The sequence below is a fragment of the Canis aureus genome, chromosome 33 (assembly GCF_053574225.1).
Source record: "Canis aureus isolate CA01 chromosome 33, VMU_Caureus_v.1.0, whole genome shotgun sequence".
NCBI lineage: Eukaryota > Metazoa > Chordata > Mammalia > Carnivora > Canidae > Canis > Canis aureus.
In genome coordinates, this window is record NC_135643.1 from 12,871,344 (window position 1) to 12,896,961 (window position 25,618).

At 37.1% G+C, this 25,618-nt stretch overlaps 1 long non-coding RNA gene across 2 annotated transcripts in view; it reads left to right on the forward strand.

The window, feature by feature from the left end:
- Positions 1-25,618, forward strand: part of LOC144304342 (uncharacterized) — a 110,127-nt gene that overhangs the window by 40,882 nt on the left and 43,627 nt on the right. For both annotated transcript variants that reach the window (XR_013371242.1, XR_013371241.1), the window contains one exon: positions 13,976-14,080. This is a non-coding gene — a long non-coding RNA (uncharacterized LOC144304342). The remainder of the gene's footprint in view (positions 1-13,975; positions 14,081-25,618) is intronic.

Below are 25,618 nucleotides of genomic sequence, written 5' to 3' on the forward strand. Positions count from 1 at the left end.
ACTAGTAGAGAACTCTAAGTGTCCTTTCTCAGTACTTCTTTTCTTCTGGGCCTGGACCTTGTTTCTTTGTGCCTCTAGAGCTAAAGTTACAGCACCAATAGGAAAAACAAAACAAAACAAAACAACTAATATGATCTTCTTCAAAATGTCACACAGAAAAAAAAAAAAAATGTCACACAGTGTTGCTTTCCTGCTTTCAAATGTTCAGTGGCTTTCCAATGAACTGGGAATACAATAGTTCCATGGCTGTGTGCCCTTCCTTTCTGATCTCATCCCCTACTACTCATTTCTCCTGGCTTGCTATCTTCTGGTGGTGTTGGCATGAGATCTGGTCTCTGAACCTGCCAAGATTATTTCTGTCTGGGAGACTTTGAAATTACTCTCTCTCTTTCTCTGCCTGCAAAGCATTTTCCATATCTTTGCACCCCTGAGTTCATCTTATCATTCAGATAGATCTCCGCTCTTACCTTTCCCTCCTCAAGAAGCTCTCTCAACTTCCCTTTCTAATACATGCATGCTCTCTACCTGTCATTCTTTAGCAAATGAGCCTATTCCACTCAAAACTCACTTTCTGGCATTTGTCTCCATTTGAAATCAGCCAATTAACCAATCTTTCTATTCTTCCTTATTTTGACTTATCTGTATTCCTCCCCTCTATCCCAATGGAGTGGAAGAAGAATCTTCATTTGTGTTATTCATTGCTATATTTTCAGTGTCTAAAACTTGGTTGGCACACAGTGACTATTCAATAAGTTTTTAGTGAATGTTGGATTAAAAACATCAAAAATCCAAGCTATGAAGAATTTTAAAGCCCTCAGATCAACCCTTCAAATCCACAGTGTCCCCAATTTTTTTGATTTTATAATTGCTCCTTCTACCCAAGGAATATCTCTGGCATTGTGATATTTGTCCTAATTGTGTGTAAGAAGAATAAAGAATAACAGAGACCTAGATGATGTAATTTGTAATTCTTACAGCTAAATGGCAAATCATTTCAGTTTCGATCTCTACATATAAATTTAAAATATTGACCATTAATTAAATCATTCAACAAGAATTCATTGCTAACCAATTCAGGCCTACACTAAACACTTGGGAGTGCATCAGTAAGCCAAAGAGTGATTCCCTCCCTTATGGAGCTTACTTACATTCCTATCTGCTCTTAGGTCATTTGGTTCAATCAGGAGAATCTTCAAGTTCTGGAGAGTTTGCCTTCATCCTGAATTATCTTCTTTAAAAATATTAGTGGTAGGCTTAAAAACTCAGTTCTTCTTAAATATGCAAATAAGCTGTTGTGAAACACACATTCCTAATCATCTCCAAAAATATACATTATAAATTGACTATATAGCAATTAAAAAAACAGGAAGTTCCCTGTTTAATAATGAAGCTAAAAATGTAGACAAATTCAGAGGGAAGAGCAGACAACAGAGATTATTCAAATAGGAAACCACAAACATCTCTTTCTGTAAAAAGTGATGCGATTCACTTACTAGTTCATCATTCTATTTTCTTTGATGATATCAACATGCTCAACAGTAATGTAAGGAAAGAAATTACTTGAGCAAAACTCATAATTTCACTTGTACTCCAAAGAGAGGTATTTGTGTATATAAGTGACCTTTTGAAAATTTGTCTTAATTCTATATTATTCATATATCTGAGGAATTGGTAAAAAATGAAATAATTCAAGATTAAAAATTCATTAAACAATTCTATCAATATATCCAAATAGAAATAAAGTCAGTCATTTAAAACAAACCAAAGCACATATCTTTATATACCAGAAAGACAGGATAAAGTTATCTTTATCTCTCTATTTAGAAGAAAGGCCCACCCTCCTCTTGTCAACCTGGGTGCTCTCAGGAGACTGATAAATATTAAGTCTTCATTCCATTACAAAGAATAGTATGAAAATGTGAACAGGCCTAAGGTATAGAACAGTGGGAAATATCAGTGCTGCTTTTCCTAGGCACCAGTGGCTTAATGGTTTTGCAGTTGTGCTATTTTCTAAACAACCCAAAAGCTGAGAAGAGGGGTGGACAGGACTGGTATCATTCTTTTAAGTAGTATAAATCATGGCCTGACTTTTATTGTGTGAGCAGCCTGTGCAGATCATGTTGTATTTAGGAAACTGCTTTTCTTTCTAAATACTGACCTAGACTTCACTCTCTATAGGAATGAATGCTTGTCTTTGAAAGAGCTGTGTCTCATTAAACTGATGCTCCTACAAGTCCAGGGAGAACCCTGATTCCTCACATTACACTCAAGTGCACCAAAGCCCTCTGGCCTGTCTGAGAACCTCCTCTTCTCAGCCCAGAGGTTAGTCTGGACTAAATAATCACAGTGTTGGGAAATGTATTGTTGGGGGACACCTATTTTCCCCCATGAATCATCTGATGATAGGAGCATATTTTAAAACAAAACCAACCTTGGGATAGGGACTGAATTTCATGACCATGGATGGGAGACTTGCATGTTATCTGACATTCTTTCTAATGTTGTGAATTTGAGGATAGTGGAGCGTGACTAGGTATTCTAATGACCAAATGCAGAAGGCCAACTTTCTTTGATGCCTATCTTTGGTCTACTAAAGAAAAAATAAATTCACATGTATTGTTAAAAATTTTTTCCTTTTCTATATTCAAATTAGTAAATTCTGATATACCATAAAATTCTGATGGTGATGTGGAGAACAAAGAGGTGTGTCAGTAACTAAAAAAAGAGGCACATCTCATATTACCTCTTTACTGATGTCCAGCCAGAAAATCCAAATGATACCTCAGAATTCAAAGTAGGCCAATCAGTGAATGATCTATGGCCCCAAAGACCTAAAAGAGGTAAACAGAGCATATGAAATGCATGAGAAGCTGGTTGGCAGAAAGATGGCTCAGGAGCAAATGGTTCAGAACACAACTCTTCTTTCTTCAATTGAAGTAGAACAAGGTAACAATGGAGAGAAAGAGACTGCTCATAGTCCAATGGAGGGAAAGAAATAATCCTCAAAATAATATCTTTTAAATCTAATACATTTTTTAGCTTTTCCAAAATCTGTGACTTTTTAGGATTTGCTATCTTATCACCATTTATACTTTAGTCAAGACTAGAAGTATTCCATCACATTAAGAGTGTTGAGTTAGGAAAAGGATCAATATTGATGCTCTGTAACAAAAGAGGCAAGTAAGGTAGTACTTACTGTCACTCTGAATGAAGTATGGCTGTGGAGTAGTCAATAAAAGAAAAGAATACCAAAATAACAATTGACAGGGTGTCTTAACTCAATAACATGTAGTCTATTCAAAGGAATATTTATTACAAGTACAGTGAGCAAATTAGTAACAATCGTGCATGGCCAGTTCATTCTGAATTTTGTTAGAACCTATTAAATGACAGGGTTTAAGTGATTTGATAACACACTGATTTAATCTGGAATATATCTCCCTGCTCCCAAAACAGCAGACATAATACAGAAGAGATGGGGGAAAAAATGTGATTTGGAATCTGGGAACCACAGAGGACGATAGTTAAAAAAGCACACCCTGGAGCCAGACTGCTGGATTTGAATTCCAATTTCACCTAATCTCTCTACACTTCATGTTCATGTCTATAAACTGGGAATACAACTACAAGAGGTTATCATGATGAATATGTGAGATAATTTATGTACTGCACTTGGCATACTGCAAGGAAAGTTTAGTGCTTATGGATATTGCCATGGAAGACATTTATTTGCCCAGGTAACTATATCCAAGGAAAGAAAAGTAAAAAGTGAGGTCCCAGGGCCAAATCAAACTGAACCTCACTGCTTCATTATAATTCTTCCACATACTGTTCTTCCACTAATCTGCTAAACTCATGTCTGCACAGGCAAAGCCGAATGAAATCCTAAGTGCGTATATTAGCTTGATACTTTGCTAGGGCTGCCATAACAAAATACCACAGACTGGATGATTTAAACAATAGAAATTAATTTTATCACAGCTCTGGAGGCTAGAGGTCCAAGGTCAAGGTGTCAGCAGAGCTGGTTTCTTCTAAGGCTTCTCTCCTGGGCTTGTTGGTGGCTGCCTTCTTACTGTGACCTTAGATGGTCTTTCCTCTGTGCATGCTCCTCCTTCCTGTCTCTTTGTCTAGTGATAAAACCACCAGTCCCATTGGATTAGAACCCCACCCTAATGAACTCATTTTAACTTGATCACTCCTTATAGACCTTATCACCAAATAAGGTTACATTTCCTGAGGTACTGAGGGCTGGGACTTTGAAACATAAATTTAGGAGGACACAGTTCAGTCCATAATCCAGGCATTTGTTTATTACATATAAACAACACATGACATTTATATTTTGAACATTTCATAATTTTTATTTAGAAAGTATTTCAAAGTCATACATTTATTAATCTAGTTTATTTTAAAGATTTTATTTATTTATTCATGAGACACGCAGAGAGAGGCAGAGACATAGGCAGAGGGAGAAGTAGGGTCCCTGCAGGGAGCCCCATGTGAGACTCCATCTCAGGACCCTGGACCCTGGGATCACGCCCTGAGCGAAAGCAGGCACTCAACGACAGAGCCACCCAGGTGCCCCAGCAAAATCATACATTTGTATTTAAAAAAAAAATAGAAGCACAGAGAGTAAAATGTTCAAGATCCTTTTACTATTTGCCCTTTCACTCCTCTCAATCAGGCACCTTTGGTGGCTGTAGTTTAGTATGTTTCTCTAAAGAACTTTCATAGTTTTACATGTGTGTGTAAAATATTATAAGATGTATATTAAAAAAGTAGCAGATGTATATATGTCACTATGTCATGACTATACTATATACAATTATATCACTTTTATAATTGAATTTTGTTTTTTTTAAGTTAATAGAATTAACCTAAATAAATTGTTCTTTGATGTGCTGTTTTCACTACTTGATTTTTCTTGACAACCTTTCCATTTCAGTACACATGTACATGGCTTATTATTTTTATATATAATATGTAGTTTTATAGGTAATTTAATACATATATAATGTATTTGCACTATCTAATTTGTCTCACCATTTCCCTATCGATGGGTATTTTGTTTCTTATTTTTTATTTTTTTCTTATTTTTATTTTTCTTATTTTTATTTTTTCGATGGGTATTTTGGAGACTTACTTCAATTTTTCTTTATTTCAAACAGTAATGTATATATAGCTTTGCATTTATGTGGGAAAACTGTTCTTGAACTACGCAAGATACGTACAGTTTTAGTTTGAAAGACTGCTAAATTGATACCCAGTTTTCGGGTCCCACAATTGATATAGGGGAGTATTTCTCCACACTCTGGCCAGCAGTGCTTGTGATGAGCAGTTTAAATCCTTTTAATCTAATGGTGTTTTATTTTGGAGCATTTTCTCATATTGTTTTAGGCCTTCTCTATGTTTTTTTCCATGAATTACTCCTTCATAAGCTTCATTGTTCTTATTATGCCATCTTTTTCTTTCAGAGTTGAAACCCTTTGTATTCTGAATATTAATCCTTTTTAAAGGATCAATGTAAAAGATACACGCTGCAAATATTTTCTCCCAGTGCTTATTTGTTTTTTAATTGTGTTGGTGGTACCATTTGCTTTTATGACTTGAGGATATTATGTTTTATTTAGGAAATCCTAGCCAACTCAATATTCTAAATCAGCTCTTATATTCTATTCTGGTATTATAAGCAGAGGAGTGAGGTGCTCAATAAAAGGTTCAGTTTAAATCTTGGCTCTGCCATTTATTAGCTGTGTGACTTTGGAAAAAACCACTCAAACTGTTCAGATTATTAATAGTTTTATAATATATCACACCTACCATTATTTAGATTTATTTACAAGTTTCATTGATTCATCTGTTCACCATTTGTATTTATTTATTTATTTATTTATTTATTTATTTATTTATTTTTAAAAGATTTTATTTATTTATTCATAAGAGACAGAGAGAGAGAGAGAGAGAGAGGCAGAGAAATAGGCAGAGCGAGAAGTAGGCTCCCCACAAGGAGCCTGATGTGGGACTTGATCCTGGACCCAGGGATCATGCCCTGGGCCAGAGACAGACACTCAACCACTGAGCCACTCAGGTGTCCCTCACCATTTGTTTTTTATTTATTTTTATTTATTATTTATTTATTTAATTTATTTATTTTTATTTTTTTCACCATTTGTTTTAAAAATACATTTATTATTTGTTGAATTAATTGTAAAATATTTGACTTATGAATCATGTTAAACATATGAAAATATGGACAAATATTAAAAATAAACTTGGATGACTGAACACCAGTTTTATCAAATGTTATTTTATTATATTTTCTACCCATATGAACAAAAAAGTTGCAGAATTGAAGCCTTCTGTGTGCCTCACCCTTTACCTTCTTTACTACTGCCATTTCCATATTATGACATGCATTATTTCCATGCAATTTCAAATATTTTGAATATACACACTCATACAGGTAAATATGTTTTGTGTCTTTTTACACTCAAAGCATGCCATACATACAACTTTGTAGCTTGCTTTTGTTTGAGATTTGTTAATCTTGATACAAGTAGCTCTGATTTATTTTTATACTTATTATATAGCATTTCATTGATTATACCAAAATTTATGAATACAGCACAGCTTATTTATTTTCCTATTTTTTAAAAAAGATTTTATTTATTTATTCACAAGAGACACAGAGAGAGAGGGGGCAGAGACACAGGCAGAGGGCAAAGCAGGCTCCATGCAGGGAGCCCGATGTGGGACCTGATCCTGGGACTCCAGGATCACTCCCTGGGCTGAAGGCAGCGCTAAACCGCTGGGCCACCCAGGGATCCCCTATTTATTTTCCTATTATTATTATTTTTTTAAAGATTATTTATTTATTCATAGAGACACAGAGAGAGAGAGAGAGAGAGAGGCAGAGACACAGGCAGAGGGAGAAGCAGGCTCCACGCAGAGGGCCCAACGTGGGACTCGATCCAGCATCACCAGGATCACGCCCTGGGCTGCAGGTGGTGCTAAACCGTTGCGCCACCGGGGCTGCCCTATTTTCCTATTAATTGATGTTTTATTTTCAAGTTTCATTTCATTTCATTTTTATTTTTTTATTTTTTGCTACTTCAATCATCCTATGATATCTTTTGAGAATATGTATTGTTTTTTTCTAAAGTAAATACCTATTTCTGGGTTTTAGACTCTGCACACTTTCAACTTCAATAGTTATTAATGACTATAAATAGATATAGCCAGATTGTTCTCCAAAGTGGTAAAGCCAGTTCCACTCAAATTATGAGTGAATGGATCTTCCATTTTTTAAATATCCTCACTAACACATATTTTCCAAATTATTTTTACAAGTTTTAAGTTTTGATTTTCACATGAGTCTTTAATTTTCATGGGAATGATTTCATCTTTGAAAGAAGTAAGACAGGGATCCTATTCCCATATTGCTAATCAGTACTCCCAGCACTGATAAGTCCATTTTGGCTCCTTTGACTGTTACTACTTTAGATGTATACTAACTTTTCCTAAAGGCATCTCCCCGTTTCTGGGCTTTCTGCTAGGTTGCATAGCACTGTCTTTCCCTGACCTAGACCACACTGTCTATTCACTCTGGCTTGTTATGTCCTGCTTTCTGAGAAGGCAAACCCTCTGATTTTATCTACCTAATTGGCCTACCCTTTACTTTTTTTTATCCACATTTTGCGATCAGCCTGACTTTTTAACCAGATTTGTTGGGGCCACTCAAACTATAAACGAGTATTTTTTGAAGAATAGGGTATTTTAACATATTTTTAAAATTTCTCCCTATTTCCTCTTCTCTCTGTACTTTCTGTGCTTCTGCACAGAAGCACTTGGTCGGTGGATGCTGGAATTCGTAGATCTACACTCCATGCCTTTTCCCCTACTCTTCTTTCATACTTTTGATCATTTAGCTTTTATTTCTTTCCTTATTTGCATGCCATTCTGAGGCAATACGTAGAATTGATTTTTCAGCTGCGTTTCATTTTCTATTCATCCTGCTTATTGATTGTTTTAGTAATTTCTTTCTCCTCGTAGCCTCATTCTTAATGGATGAGTTATCTTTTTGAATCTTTTAGAAGTTACTAGTTGTGCTTATTTTCAAATGCTCCTTGGTTGCTTGGGGCATTTGTTTCTTTTGTTTATCGATTTTATTGGCTTTTCTTTGTGTTGTTGATTTTCCTCAAATGGTTGCTTAAAATTCATTGTCTATTGTATCTATAGTTGTTATTTTAGATTGCTGTTGACAGCAGGAGAATATTTCAGCGTTCAAATGAAAGTTTATGTTGTCTTGGCAGTGAATATAGATTCAGATGATGCAAACTCACTCCTGTGTATATGCGTGTGCAAGTAGCAAAAATGTGGCTAGGTTGGGATTCTTTTAGGGAATGTTTATTGTATATCTTTTTTAAAAAATGTTATTTATTTATTTGAGAGAGAGAGAGAGAAAGTGTGAGTATATAAGTGAGCTGGGGGAGGGGCAGAGAGAGAGGGAGAGAGAGAATCTCAAGCTCAGTGCAGAGCCCAATGCAGGGCTCCAATCTCACCACACTCAGATAAAGATTTGAGCAGAAACCAAGAATCAGATGCTTAACTGACTGAGCCACTCAGGGCCTCCACTTCTGTATCTTCTGTACGCAGAGTTTTGTGTCCTTTATGGCTGTAATAGGTCACCTAGAGCTCTGTCCTGCTTCTGTATGCTCTGGATCCCGTTTTTGAAGGGCTTCATCCGTGGAAGGCGGATGCTCAGAGTTAGTTTCTTACACAGGAGACTGGTATAGCCAACAAGGCATAGCTCACTTTTTCTAGGCCCCATTCCCTCTGAACTTAGTATTACTCCATGATTCAGCTCTGTTGCACTTTTCCATCAGTTTACTCTCATCCGAAACACTTTTCTGTTTTGGTGTGCTGATGACATTTCCTGGCTTGACAGGATTGCTGAGGATTTGTTTTTATGTTATTTCAATGGGATTTTTTGAAGTAAGAAAGATAAAGCCAGGCATCTTGAACCAGAAGTGTTGAGTCAAGAATTTGGAATGGAGCAATACATATTTTACATTGTGTTATGTGCTATGATTAGAAGCAAAGGAGATAATAAGGTCTCTGCACTGAAAAACCATGTTATGTACTTGACTATATTTTCCATAGGACTCAGAACAGTAAGTATTTTTACAATTGAATGACTAAAAACACCTTTTCTCAAAATCAGGTTTATTCCTCTGAAGTATGTAGGTAAATGTTCCAAAAATGTCCACATACTGTTGTAAGTTTACTGATAGTGCAATTTTTTTTTTTTTGCTTCACCTTCCAGATATCCTCTTTATTTCCCAGACTAAACAGAAAATATTTTCAGCTTTTAATTTTAAGGAAGTATTTTTGCTACCCTCTTTCTAACTTCTAATGTCCATATGTTAGACCAAATATTTTGGACTGAATGTATCTCAACCAAATTCATATGATGAAACCCTAATCCCCAATATGATAGTATGAGGAGGTAGAATCTTGGGGAAGTAATTAGTTTAGATAAGGTCATGAGCCTAGAGGCCCCATAATGGGATTAGTGTCTTTATAAGAGGAGGAAAAGATAACAGAACTTCCTCTTTCCACTTGAGCACACAGCAAGAAGGCAGCTGCCTATAAGCCAAGAAAAGAACCCTCAGAATGAAACCAACATTGCTAGCACCTTGCCCTTGGACTTCACCAGCCTTGGGAACTGTGAGAAATATATTTCTGTTGTTTAAACCACACAGTTTATGGTATTTTGTTATGGCAACCTGAGTTGACTATGACACCGATAACACTGAGAATCTCTGGAATAGGATACACAGAGAAGCACCTCAAGTAGAGGGCTTCGAATGGAGACTTGAGTGTGATTAATTCCATTTTCAGCCTATCTTCAACACATTCTCTTCTGTTTCATTTATAGTTTTGTGCTCCTATAGGACAACATAGATGTCTTGATTCTAGAATTTCTCATTTCTCTTAAATTTAGACTTTTGAGTACCTTAAGGATGCTTATATTTTTATCCTTAAAACTGTTAAGTAGAACAATTTCTGAGAAATAGCCATCATTCAATAATGTTCTCTAAACAAACGAAACATATTTCTCTGCTGCATCAAGTATAAATGGCTCACACAAAAATAAATTTTGATTTAAAAAAATCATTTTTATTCCAAACAAAAATGTAAACAGATCTAGTAGCTTAGTATTCACACAAAAAGAATGTCTATTATTGAAAATTAAAGGTCTTGCCTCTAAGCTTGTGGTTAGCTAATTAACTTGACCTAATCACATTATTGAATTGTGTTTTCAGAACAGAGATCTGCCTCAGAGACTATTTTAACATGTTACTTTAGAGTTTGATGTGTGTACTGAACTTTGAGAAAATACATAGATTCTTTCATTGCATTTTGAATCAAAATAATAAAAAGCAATTAAAATTTATGGTTGTGGGGGATAGAGCACTGAGTCTCTTTATTACATATTTTCTTCCTAATTATAAATCACTATAATTGCTTTTGAAATAAACACAAATATGACTCAGCAGTCTTATCAGTTATCGTTCCAGATTTACTGTGTGGCCCTATGAGAATCACAAGTAGCTAAGGAACTCACTTAGGAAATGACGACAACAAAATAACCTTTTGTGTCCCAGTCACCTGGGCCTGGCTATGTATTTATTACTAGAAAGCTGTGATGACTACTGCAGCCTGCACTGCTGTTGGATAATAAGGGTGCTTCACTTATGTTCAGCATGGTTTCTGTGGGATAAATCACCTTGAATTACTAAGATTTAATTTTGTTTCAAATGTACTAATCAAATAATTGATTACAGTGGCTTAGCTGATTTGGGTAGGAGTGACATCACAATTATTTCATGGTGGCTATTAAAAGCAGTATTGAGAGGGGTGTCTCTAGTAGGGAAATGATTCTCTCCTGAAAGCACTTAAAAATATCAGAATCAGTAAATAACCAGTGGTACTTTTGTTTGAAACGAAAAGATCCCTAGGATATGATTCATGAATCAACGTTGTTGTAAGTGTAAACTTTGTGGATGGCTTTTTACATGTTTTATTTCTATCCCCCATCCATAAGGCACTGTGCACTTTTTGCACCACACGATTGTTTATATGTTCAATTGCAAGTGCATTGTAGTGAAGCAGATTTGAGTCCCTGTACTGAAACATGTAGAGAAAACTCACTGATGATTTGCGTTTTCTTTTTTTAAAAAAGATTTTATTTATTTATTTGAAAGAGAGAGAGCAAGAGCACAAGCAGGAGGAGGCAGAGGGAGAAGCAGGCTTCCCACCAAGCAGGGAGCCAGACTTGGGGCTCCATCCCAGAACCCTGGGATCATGAGTTGAGCCAAAGGCAGACGCTTAACTAAGTGAGCCACCTAGGCACCTGATTTGTATTTATAATGTAATGGAGCAAAATGTGCTACCCCAAAATGTGTCTCTTTGGCATATGAATTATTTTAGGTGGATTATTTTTAAGAAACAGAAGGTTCAGGAGGTTTTCCTTTTTGTCTTCTTACTGACTGACTAAAAGAATTTAGATAGAGAACTTGCTTCAGGAAGGGAGCTATCACCATAGATAATTATTGTATAATATGAACTAGGTATGGTAGACAAGGAGGAATCTACAAGGCCTGTTCGATCAAAGTCCTCTATGTCCTATTGTTTCTGAATGGTCTAGTAAACATTTGTTTACCAAACATTTACTCTTTTTCATCTTCCTGTGAGTTGCTTTTGAAGTCCTAAGCCTCAACCCTCTTCTTCTTGGTTTAGGAAAGCATAGATACCTGTCTTTGGAATCTCTTCTGATTATGTGGATTCTTCACATGTCCATAATTAAATTCGGTTTTCTCTTGTTAATTTGTCTCATGCCAATTTAATTCTTAGATCAGTCAGAAGAATCATGAAGCATAGAGGACACAATTTTCTCCCAACATAGCTAGTCTTACATGTTAAAACTTCCTAGTAACATAATACTTATTTCTATAGTTTACCTTCCAGCAAGCACCACATGGTTACGTAAGCTGTACTTCATCCATGAGTTAAAATGTGAATGTAGACTAAGAATGTATCCTAGATTCATTATATTCCTACAATGCACAATTTACTCCATTTCAAGATAATTAGGACATTCATAATTTTTATTCTGTTATTCTGGTTTGTGTTAGAGGAAATCTCATCATTTCTCAGAACATCTTGATTTTATTTTTTTGCCAAGTGACAGGTTTACTTTCAAGATCCTCCAAATATGCCCTCTTAAAATTGGTAAATTAAAATTTCTTATCATTCTTTCCTGAGACTTTATCTTTTGGTGAGCCCTTGAAATTAGGAAGTCAGTAACCAAGCTCTATTGTTTTCCAGGCAAATAATTCTTATGATGTATAGTAGATCTGCAGACACAGATTCTAATTCCAGCCCCACTTAGTACTTGCGAAGCCGTGCTTGTAAGTCATTAAACTACAGGGTAGCTTCATTTATTAAATGGATTACTTCCTGACCTCAGTGTGTCCTCTCTAAAATAAACCTGGAGTACTTTGTGCTTTGTTAAGTACCTCATAACATGTTTAGCAATAAAACAGCACAGTGCAAGAGAACTCCATTAAAATTGTATTACTAGAGGCTAATAATCAAACTTTTATAACTGTAGGAGTAGAAAAGTACTAAAAAAAATGGTATTATTTATACTAAATGCTAATGGTTTAAAAACAAATGTGATGAACATCAAAACAAAAAAGCACCAGGGTTCCATTTGTACTTTTTAATAACATAGCCCAGGTATACTCAGAGATGTTATCTGTATATCTAGTTTTACAGAAGCATAAATTCATAAGATTGGAAGGGAAATCTGAAATTATTTAATCCAATTTCCATCTCACTCTCATTGGATACTTGAATGCTTTCCCTGTTACCATTAACAAGAGATTAATTAGCTTCAACTGAAATACCTCTAATGATACACACATTTCACTAACTACATTTAGCTGCTTGAGAATTCTTCCAATGTCTTAGCATTAACTGCTAACTATTGTCTATTTGTACATGTCCTTCTGGAAGTCTGGTGTCAGATTAACTGAGATTCCAGGAATGACCAGAGCAGTCTGGATTTGAACAGAATTAGCTAATATCTTCCAGCTTCTACTATATTGTGAACTAATAGGACTCCACCTGCCAAGATATAAGACAAAGGTGCTATTCTCTCTTTTGTGTCTCTCAGATCCCCCAAAAGGATAATGTCTTCATTCATTTATTCATTTACTCAAGAAATACCTTTTGAGCACATACTAATTTTTAAACATTTTCCTGTGTGTTGGAGATCAATAATGGATAAGATGGAAGTGACATTTGCTTTATGGAATCTATAGTTTAGAAGAAGAGAGAGAGAGAAAAATGTTATAGTTTGAGACATGCTAAGTAAAAAGTTTGGGGCTAAAGGAAGGAATATAAATTAAGCTTTCATTGTACTTCCAGTGATTTCTTTTTTAGTAATTCCTGCATTTCTCTTGCACTGGTCTCTTTCACCCTGAGTTCATAGACCAAGCATACTGTTCTATATCTATTCTTTAGTAGTGGAGGGGGTTGAATTTTTATTGCATAGGCCTCCTGAATCCCACACAAATTTTGAATTCTTTAGAAATTAAAGAAGTTGGGGAGTCTGAGTGGCTGAATTGGTTAAATGTCTGACTCTTGGTTTCAGCTCAGGTCATGATCTCAGGGTTGTGAGACGGAGTCCCATGTTGGGCTCCATGCTAGGCCTGCTTGGGATTCTCTCTCTTTCTCTATCTCCCCCATCAAAAACAAACAAATACATAAATAAAAAATAAATTAAGGAGGTTTGTTTTCCAAGAGAAGTTAGTGGAGATCTGAGCAAAGTGGTGTCAGTTCTGGCCCAGTAAAGATACTTTGTTATACCAATAACACCAAGAATTTCTCCTCTCCCCACAAGGATGAAGACTTGAGAGTGATCCAAAAGATGGGACACATCAAGATTCTGCACTGGAGCCATCTGTCCTCTCTGCTGAATTTGGTAACAGACTGGAGAACTTAGCTGGTAAGGCTGCACAACTTTCAGAAGGACATATACAAAGAGAAATGGCAGAGTGAAATATTGAGTTAGGGGCTCAACTAGATATCGAATTAAGTGAAGTAGAAGGAAAACTGATTTCTTAATCAAAACCACATTTTTAGAACCCTTTAAGTTATGATACGAATTTATGTGTTTATGGGCATACATATACGTTTCTGTGTGTGTGTGTGCATATGTGAAATTTGTGGTAGAGGCAAGTTTTTTGATTAATGGAAAGATAAATTACAGAGTTGACCAGCAATAAATCAAGAGGTTCAACTCTAGCCCTATTTATACTTTTGCTTACTAAGCAAATTTCCTATTCTGTTTTACATCATTAGCTATAAGATGCACATTTTAGTGTCTCTAAAATCAGGGTGTGTCTTAATGTGATGGCGTCTTCCAATTATGGTTGATTGTTAGCCTGGGAGCAGTTAGGACAACATTGTCATTACCTTACATACAAGAATCTGGAAATAGCTTTATATATTCTCATGGCCACTTCATTTGAGTTATATACATTATTGGGATCACACATAATGCTTTTAATTGCTGTTTAACATCTTTTCAAAAATAATACAATACGCTTTAGTATTTCAATGAAAATTTATTGCATATACAGAAAAGTAAAAACACCTTGAAAACATTTATGTCTAAATATTGCTGAAAGGACCCTTTCAAAAGCTGCAAAACAAAATTTCTATATGGTAAGAAACCTAGTTTACTTGGGAACATTTTTTGTTAGTGGTACACAACATAATGGTGCATCTTCAATAAATGACATATTCGAGTCAAAGAAATGCAGTAATTTATTCCCTCAAGTAGAGTGAAACATGAGCTATTCAAAATCCAGTCTTCTATAACTTCTTGACTTCCAGACTAATTCTGTACTTTCTGTAACTAGGAAATAAATCTCTTCTGTAGTTACTAAACAGCAACAGAGGACCCAGGAAAGTGACACTATTTGAGAAAATCTTTATGAATCCCATTACTAGTACTTTGGTCCAAGCCACCATTGTCTCCCACTGGAACCATTGCCATAGCATCCTTCCTCAGTGGCCTCCCTGCAAACCCTCCAGCAGCTTACCATTATGTTTAGAAGAAAATCTAGATTCTCTAGCAGTGCCTGCAAGGCTCCACCTTCTTCAACTGTACTGGCCTTGCCAACTTGCCTTTGTGTTACTCTGCCTTGCCAGGTGTCTTCCCAATTTATTGCTGGCAGAATGGATCTTCTCATATCCTGCAATACCCTCCTCCCAGTTCTTCTGACTTACTGCTTCTTCTTCTTCCTTTTTTTTTTTTAAAGATTTATTTATTTCAGAGAGAGTGTACAAGAACATGCACACAAGCTAGAGGGGGAGAGGGAGAGGGAGAGAGAATCTCAAGCAGACTCCTCATTGCTCATGCTGTCTGATGTGGGGCTCAGTCCCACAACCATGAGATCTCAACCTGAGCAGAAACCAAGAGTCGGTCACTTATCCAACTGCACCACCCAGATACCTCTGACTTACTCTTGTCTTCAGTTCAAAAGTAACTATCTCAGAGACCTTCCTTATCTAGTCAATATAAAATAGCCCGTTAGTTGTTAGCATATCACAATTTATTTTGTTTTTATAGCATGTATCACTCTCTGAAGTGATCTTATTTGTTCACTTCTTAGCCATCTGCCTTTCTCTCTCTAACATACAACTGCACCAGAGGTAGGGACAGTGGGGCTTATATGTCTGATCCTGACTGTTTCCTAACACTATCACATTACTATTTATGGAATAAGGGAATAAATAAACTGTAATTGGACAGTCTTGTATGAAAGAAAAAATACTTTAATGGGCTGGGATGTCTAGAAAAGCCTGTTTACATAAATACATATAAATATAAAAATATAAGTATATAAAAGTCTGTTGATGTTAAAATTGAAAACCACTTCAGGAGAAATCAGAAGCTTAAGAAATAGAGAATGAAGAACATAGAGAGAAGACAGAAGTCTGACATGATGGTAGTGATTTAGGCACAGATTAGAATGGGCCTTGCTGATGGTGTGTAACCAACGCAGATTAAGTAGAGGAGAGACAGATGGCAGAGCAGCTTGGAGGTGTTGAGATGGGGAGAGCGCACCTGTTCCACCACAGAGCCCTTGCGGGCACTAATGTGTTCCGCTCCAGGCTGCCAGACAGCGGAGCCCAGTGGTCTCTGGTGAGGCGGTGGCATTCACTATGTAGAGTAATGTGGTATTAATAAAGTTTTACATTTCTAAAGTACTCCGAGCAAGGGCAAATGCTTATCAGGATCAGGGCAAGTGATGTGAATGGGAGAAGCAGGCTGGGTGAGGCAAGCTCATGCCTCACCTAAAAAAACCAGCTGCTGCTTACCTCCAACTCTTGCTGCTTTATGGGAATGCGGGTTCAGAATTATGAGATATTCTGACTTTCCTAGTAGGCCAGATGTCTGGATTTTTACATAAAATTTCCCTACATTTCAATGCTGGCAACAAAATAATGTGCAAAAATACATAATGGACCAAACAAAAACAGATCTGTGGTTCAAATCTAACTCACGGGTAGCAGTTGGGAACTCCCAGTTGATAAGCACTTTCTCAGTATTATCCTTTTAGAAATGTGTAAGAACCTTATGAAAGAAAGCAATGGAAATTTAAGATTTTTGATTATGGAATGAGCACATTCTTCTTTTAAAATAGTTTGAAAGTACAGAAAAGCATAAAAGTTCGGAAACAAGAAAGACTATTGTATCCCTACACTTAGATAATATTCTGGTGGATTTTTTCTATAGTTAAGACCAATGATCTTGGTAAAATGCACATATATATTCATATACAGACCTACCTATGATAGGTAGCTAAGTAGCTTTATGTCCTGCTTTATGTCCTGCTGTCTCTTTTAACATCCGATTATAATATTAAAGCATCTCCTGTGTGCTCGCTTCGGCAGCACATATACTAAAGCATCTCCTTGTTATATAAATTTCTCATGAATATTATTTTAAAGGCTATACACTACTCCATTGTAACTATAAGTGATTATTTACTTAAAGTTTTCTTTATTTTGGACGTTGAGATTGCTAAATTTTTTTATTACAAATAATAAGAACATCTTTATGCCTAAATATTGGCTAGTATTTCACATTATTTCATTGGATGTGATTGCTAGAAGTAGAATTATTAAGTGAAATGTTGATGAATTAAATAAAATTATTTTAAAAATTTGGTGCAAAATCCATTTCCAAGAAGAGTTTTGAGAATACATAACATATTCCTTTCCATCATTAAAAATTACAGAAAGAAACATGATTTCCACTTGATATAGGTTTATTTGTTTATTTAATAACTAGTAAGAGTAATTATATTTTATGTGACAGTTGGCTAGCTACTACATGTATTTTTTTTAAGTTACCTCATTTTCTACTTTGGTCATTCTTTTAAATTTGAGAGTCTACTAAATATATTACTCTTATTTTTCTTGTGTAGGAAATGGGAGATGATTTTTCTGTTGATGTTTTACTTCTGGTATATTTGGGTGACAGAAGTAGTGGGCTGAGAGTGACCTTTGGTGAAAACAGAACTGCTCAGGGGGCTGCAGGTCATATGATGCCCTGGGGATGTGGAGGGGTCTCCTAGTGGGGCAATTATGGTAAGAACCCCAGGGAGTGCTGCAGATTAGGGGGGCTCCAAAAGGTTTTGGTTAGTGGTCTGAGAATGGGAAATTGGAGCGTTACACTCACTTGAATATGACCAGCAAGCTAGAGACAGAAGAAAGCAACTGAGAAAGACAATGCAGAATGACAGAAAGAGTATGAGTATTTCTTCATCATACTCAATGTTTCAAATAAGTAGGCTGAGGTCAGCCTGATTTTTGTGTCTTGGTAGGTACACATTTTTCCACCTTGGTTAGATGGTTAACTTTTTTTCTTTATCCTTGTAATTATAAATGCCACAATATATCTATTTTAAAATTACTTTTTCATGAACTACAGTGATACTTTTCATAGTACCTTCTCACAATTTTGTTTGATTCAGCAAAATTTCTATTTATTATTGTTAACATTTCCATTTGTTCAAATTTGTTCTTCAGTGACGCCCAGACTTTGTAGATTGGCTCTTCATATCTCTAGTTTTCCCTCTTATCATCTTATTTTCTCTATTAAGTTGGTTTTTAGCCTCATTCATTCAATTAGCCACACGTGTCATTATTTTCTGATTGCCACCGGTGCAGATTTTAAATTTCCTGTTGTATTTGGCGATTTAAAAAAATTAGTTTCTCATTTTAATTTAGTTCCTTTTCACCATTGTCTTCATGTTGTGTCGTTTTCTCACTATGGATTCCTTCTTCCTTCCATAAGAGCTCCTGCCTTCTCACATGGCCCTAAATGCATCAAACTTCTGTTATCTAAAAGCTATTGGATGTCATTGTACCTCTGGTTTTGTGCTTCTGTCCTGTTAGTGTGTGTAATTATGACAAGGAGGATGGAATACTGGTGTTGAAGACAGGGCATGTGGGCTTTTCACCACGAGGCCACATTTCTGCTCAGGGAAACATGATTTTCTTTCTTTTCCACTTTTTTATTTCCTGCTTTTAGAAGAACCTCATCAGTTTCTGTGCCAGTTCAACTCCTTTGGGAAGCAGATGCCAAGATAGAGGTAGGAATACAAAGATTTGTCAGAGGTAAGAGGAGAGAGGGCAGGAGTGATTGTTTTGGATGGCAAGACAAGTCCAAATGCTGTGACAGGAGAGGACTGGGCAGAAAGAGGTTCAGAAGCAGGTGCCAGTCCAAGCGTGTCTCTGCCAGCCCAGTGGAGGTTGCTGTGAGAGGACTTGCACACGGGGTAGAAACTTCCAAGCCCAAGTGCTCTCAGTGTGCATGGCATTGACAGTGACCTGGGTAGAGGAGATCTCTGCAGCGGACCCCGAAGGCATGGAAGCAGGGGAGAAACTCGCAGCAGGCTCTCTTGAAAGTAGATTCAAGAAAACATCACCATGACTGCTGCAGAGGGGGAACAAGAAAATCAATACTTTTCACTTAGACATTCCAGTCGGAACCCAAGCTATCAATCATAATTACTAAAGATATTTTTCTAAGTCTCTTCTGGAGGTGTCATTTTTCCCCACATAAAGTAGCAAGAGTAACGGTCTGTAGGCTTGACAGGGCTCAGCAGGCCCTATCGTGTTGCTAATCCATCATCTTTCCCGAGGGCTACAAGTTCTTGCATACACATGTCTGTTCTCTAGTACTGTTCTTTCACTTGACCTGTTTCAGATAATCCTTGAATCCTTTCTACTCTTATTCCATGCACCTGCCTGCTCCCCATTTTAATTTCCTCTCCTTCCAAAGCCTAGGTCAACCTGAAACAGAGCTGACTATTGATTTTGTCTTCCTTTTGCGTTGTCTTCCTCTGGAAAGTTTAATAATTTTGAATCATATCAGCTTACTCGTGGTTTGATGCCCTCCAATGACGTTCCACTGCATTTAAGGTAACCCTCTAACTTTTTACAAGAGCCTATGAGATCTGCTTCTGCCAACCTTCTGACCTCATCTCCTTGACCGATTGCCCTTGCAGTTCCAAGATGTCAAGAGCTTTGTTAGATTCATAAATTACTGTATGGCTTACCCTAGAATAGTGCCTGGCACATAGTAAGCATTTAAATAAATATGTGTTCAGTAAAGGAGTGAGTGAATAAATGAATGGAATTCCTTCTGTGAAGGTTCTATGTTTTATATTCACAGTATAACTTCTCAAATCTTAACTATGTGCATGATGACTGTATTAGTCAGAGTTCTCCAGAGCAGCAGAACCACTAGGATATATATAGATAAATAGGTATAAGAGATTTATTATAAGAATTGACTCATGTGGTTACAGAGACCAACTTCCATATTCTTCTGTCTGCAAGCTGGACAAGTAGGAAAGCCAGTGGTGTGATTCAGTCCAAGTCCAAAGGCCTGAGAACTGGGGTTGGGGATGGGGGATAAAGGGGACTGGTGATAGAAGTAAGCCCTGTTCTTATACTGGAAGCAAGAGAACCAGGAGCACAGGAGTCCAGGGGCAGAAGTGGATGGATACCCTGGCTTTTTATTCTATTTAGGACCTCAATGGATTAAATGCTGCCCACAGACATTGGTGAGGGCAATCTTGACTCTGTATGGATTCAAATGTTGATATGTTCTGATGACAGCCTCATAGACACAGCCAGAAATAACGTTTTATCAGCTATTGGGCATACCTTTGCCCAATCGGTTGACATAAAATTAACCATCTCAGTGACCATAATAACTGACAGATAGAGCCAAGGAAAAATATTATAGAAGGCCTTTTGAGGTGAGAAATATCAGAATACAAACGACCAAGTGAGGACTATCACCAACATCATTTTGTATTAGGGAATATAGATTGGGCAGTCTGTCAAATAGCCAATTATAGCTAGTCACTCTGCAGCCAAAGTTGCTGCAGATTTAAAGACTGATCCTCCAGAGCTACTTATTTTCATTTCCCTTCTTGACTCTGCTAGTCCCTCCTTCCTTTTCATCTTCACTATCTGACCTTTGGAGGAACAAACTTCTTCCTCTTATTGGGACTCTGTTCTACTTTCTGTCTTCTGACAAAAGTGTCAGTTGAACTGCAGGTCATATTATACCATCTATTTTGCTACCCAATACAAATCCAAAATTTTAAGACAACTTCCATAGGGTTTATTCTTTAGTTTGATACTGAGAACTTCTCAGAATCAAAAGAATCAAAATGCAATTGACATTGGATAAATTCTTTTCCTCAGCACCACCACTTCTAATGTGCACCTCACATCTGCATTGAGAGAGAAGCCACCCCAGCCATTTGTTTCTTATGAATTTTCCTCAATGTTACAACCCTTTTGGGGAAGATGGGGGCATTTTCTCTCATCATGCTAGAGTATTTTAAACCCTCATGAAATATGTGGTTCAGCTATAGTTACTCTGGGATGATATATGATGCACCTGTGTGGTTTATTTCTTGAGAATTCCACGTTCAGAGTCTAAAGAATAAAAAAAGGTCAGAGACAATAGGTGGATTAGAAAAAAAATGCTCATTATCTCTTCTTTAAAAGCCCTGTCACTGTAGGCATATGTGATGTAGGGAGCACATTTACTGATCTATAGTGGCCTGCATTGCAGAAGTCTGGCTTCTGATGCCCTCATCATGTGTTGACATGTCCAGATTACTTCTCTGTAAGTGTGTGGGCAAAGCACTGCAAGCCGAGGGGATATCATAGGCGACATTGGCTGTAATCAGAGTCTGGCTTTAAGAATACCGAAAACATAATTTGCAATTTGCACTGTGACACTGAGGGCTCTTCAGCTTTCACAGAATCAAAATAAGCTTTATTATTCTACAACTGCTCTGACTGATTATCCTTCTCTTGTCTCCATTTTTGGTTCATTAGCAAATTACCTCTGATTAATCTTGCAGATTTTTATATGAGCAGAATTTAGGCAGAAAAAATAAATTGTTTGCATGAATCAGTCATGAGTTGTTCTTACTAATTGATTAAGCCACCCTAAGTTCTTTACGGGGTCATAAGAAGGTAAATATTATGAATGGATTATTACATTGCTATTCAATAGATGTCATGCAGTATTTTTTGCAGTGTAAGTTGGTGTAAAAATGCAATAATGTTTGCCTCACATATAAGAAAAAATAGCAAAATTTCTTTCACATAATAGGAAAATGAGGGGAGCCATGTGGTTTCACAGGATAACAATGCCTTTTTGATGCTGCTCTCCGTAATAGTGCCAAACTTCTCAGATTGTCAGTAACAATAGCAAGATGAGTGATGCTTCATGCTCCAAAGCCTCACCGGCAGTGCCATCAGCCTTCCCAGGGAGTCTCTGGCAAGTTATAAGGATAGCTGATAGACAGGCTCTTGGGGAACAATGTGCTTAATCACTCAGGCATGTAATAACTATATTAATTGACATTACCTGGGTCTTAAAAAGGTAAAACGTATGCTATATTTAGCCAAAACTGAAATGCTTTTGGAACCATGCGATCTCTATCATAGTCAAACATCTTAACAAAAGGGCGGTTGTATGAATTAAGTGATTAAAGTATGTAAACTTATTGGTACAGTGTTTGGGATATAGAAAGCAATGAATTAATGAATTAATTCAACCTTATTTATTGGGAACTTACTATGTGCCAGTCATTGTTCTAGACCTGAGCTGTCTAATATAGTAGCTACTGGCAACATGTAGCTATCGAGCTCTTGAAATATGGCTAGTTAAACTTGACGTATGCTCTAAGTATAATATAAAATATTAATATAAATAAAATATATAAAATATAAATATTTAAAATATAAATATTATGAATATAAAATAATGTAAAATAAATATATATAAAATAAAATAAAAATATATATAATATTAAATATATGTTGGATTCCAAAGATTGGGAACAAATAAGCAAAATAATGTGAAACATCACATTAATATTCTTATATTGATTAGATGTTAACAGTAATATTTTAGGTATATTATTAATAAATTAATACATTATAAAATTAATTGTATATGTTTCTTTTTTTTAGATTTTATTTACTTATTTGAGAGAGAGAGACAGAGCACAGGTGGAGTGAAGGGGCAGACAGAGAGGGAGAGAGGGAGAAGCAGACTCCCTGCTGGGCAGGAGTCCAACGGGGGGCTCAATCCTAGGACCCCAAGATCATGACCTGAGCCAAGGGCAGATACTTAATACTGAGCTGACCCAGGTACCCCTATATGTTTCTTTTTTTAATACAGCTACTGAAATGTATAATTACATATGTAGTTCACGTTTGGGCTCACATTACATTTAGATGCTGGTGGACAACGCTGGTTTAGATGCTGAAGACAAAGTGAAGAAAAAAAAAAAAACCCAAAAAGTCTTCTCTGTTTTAGAACTTACATATTAAATAGAAGAGATCGATGAAATAATATGACATGAACAAATACAGTCCATCCTCATTATTTGAAGTTCTACATTTGTGAATTTACCCGCTTGCTAAAATATATTTGTAACTCCCCAAATCAATATTTATGGCCCCTTTGCTGTTGTTCACAGACATGTGCAGAGTGGCAAAATTTTGAGTCACCATATGTACACATGCCCAGCTGAAGTCAAACAAGGTCACGCTCTTCTTGGTTTCCTCTCATACTGTAAACAAGTGTCTTTTTGTGGTCTATCTCGTGCTGTGTTCTTTGCATTTTTGCATAGAGTTGTCTTGGTTGATTTTGTTGTTTCTAATGGCCCCCAATGGTAGTGCTGAAGTACTGTCTAGCTTTCCTAAGCTAAAGAGAGCTATGAAATATTGTGTAGAGAAAACATGCGTATCCAATAAGCTTTGTTCAGATGTGAGTTATATGGCCATTGGCTGAGAGTTCAATGTTAATGAGCCAACAATATATATTAAGTAAGGTGTCTTTAAACAGAAACACACATAAAACATGGTTATATGCTGATTAGGTGGAGGCTTGGAGCAACATGACTCTGTATTTCCTTTAGGAGCAGTGGTTCAGTATTCCCTAATTCAACATTCATGGTGACTTTATAGGGCATACCTGCCATAAATAGCAAGAATTAGCTGCATATAATATAAAGTCAGGTAGTGATAAATCTAGGTAGAGTGGAAGGATAGAGAGGGATGAATATGACAGGGGTAGAAGAATTGTTAACTTGCAAAAGACAACGGGGAAAATCTCTCCAAGCTTGCAAAATTTGAGAGCAAAACAGAAGGTGAACTTGGAAACATCTGTGACCCAGATCATACATGCCTGCAGGCCATGGTAAATAAAGATTGGGATTTTATTCCAAATGGGATTGGAAGGCTTTGGAGGGAATGATAAATTCACGTTACATTTTATTTTATTTTTCAAGATTTTATTTATTTATGATAGACAGAGAGAGAGAGGGGCAGAGACACAGGCAGAGGGAGAGGCAAGCTCCATGCCGGGAGCCCGATGTGGGACTCGATCCCTGGGCTCCAGGATCGCACCCTGGGCCAAAGGCAGGCGCTAAACTGCTGAGCCACCCAGGGATCCCCAATTCATGTTACATTTTAAAGGGTCACTCAGGCTGCTGTAAGAAAAATACATCATTGGAGGGGAAAAGTAAACACAAAGAAATAATTTAGACAGCAACTGTTAAGAGTTCAAGAGAGGTGGTAGTAGCTTGGAATGCAAATGGCACCACTTACCACATTTCAACCATTTCCCCATTGCTGGTTGCATTAGCCTCGAGTTCAAGGCATATGTTCTCTCTTGGTTGTCCAGTTGGCCTTCTTAGGTTATTTTCTTTTTAAAAGATGTTATTTATTTATTCATGAGAGATACAGAGAGTGGCAGAGATAAAGGCAGAGGGAGAAGCAGGCTCCCTGCGAGGAGCCTGATGGGGGACTCAATCCCAGGACCCTGGGACCTGAGCCAAAGGCAGATGCTCAACCACTGAGCCACCCAGGTGCCCCTGTCTTGTTTTGGTTTCCCCCAAATCTGATCCAGTTAAGCACTTTTGTGCCGTTACTGCCCAGAAGTGATCCTAGGAGGCAGGAATGAGGCATAAGGAAGTGGACAAGCATTGTGTTAGAAAGCACGAGCTTTAGAGGATGTACCATTGAGCTTGTTACTGCTATGAGCAGCTGGGGTCAAACTCTCTGGGGCCTCTGAAGAACCTAAGGAATTCATTTCAGGATGGCAGCTCATTACAATAGGAAGCTGGGGCTGCCTCTGTCACAACCTAGCTGAGGACTATCCCTGGAGACAGTAACTCTGTACTTCTGAGCGAACCTGGGAAGGCTGAGTAAGCTCCTGTGGCTTCAGAGAAAGCCCCAAGGCAGCAAGTGGAAAGACAAAGATGTAGTGAGCACAGGAGGCGGGATGCTGGAGGCTGGCACCAGGATTGGTCATCTCAGCTATGGCTAAAATGGTAGCTGGGCCAAAGGGATGAGGCATGGGGCACAAAAACTTTTTGCTCCACCTTCCAGTTCCTTGTTAGAAGTTGAACCTGCCTAGGAACCTTGGACTGCATAGCTTGCTCCTTGGAAACCCACTGAGTATTTGCATTCTCAGGAAACAGGGTTCTGTGCCAGACAGACCGTTTGAGAGCCTGATACCATCCTCACCCTGTTGCGATGTGAGGATCACTCCTGTGGAGAAACTGACTTGGATTTTTTCCATCATAATGGATCCTGACTAAACATACTGATTTTGATTGTGTTTCCTTGTGCCCTGGACCTGCCTCTGGGTTAGTTTAGGTGCCACCACTTGCTATATGCTGAACTTATGAGAGATACGTAACTTCTCCAAACTTCACTCCTCTTACTTACAGAAGAGGAATGAAAATAGGCTCTCCCCTGTGAAATCGTAGGAATTAAATGGAATGGTGAAAAACAAAAAACAAAAAACAAAAAACAGTGTCTGCTACTTAGTAAGTGCTCATTGCATCTTAGTTGTGACTGTTATCCCAAATGCTTCTAGTTCTTTCCATTACCATTCTCAATTTAGTTT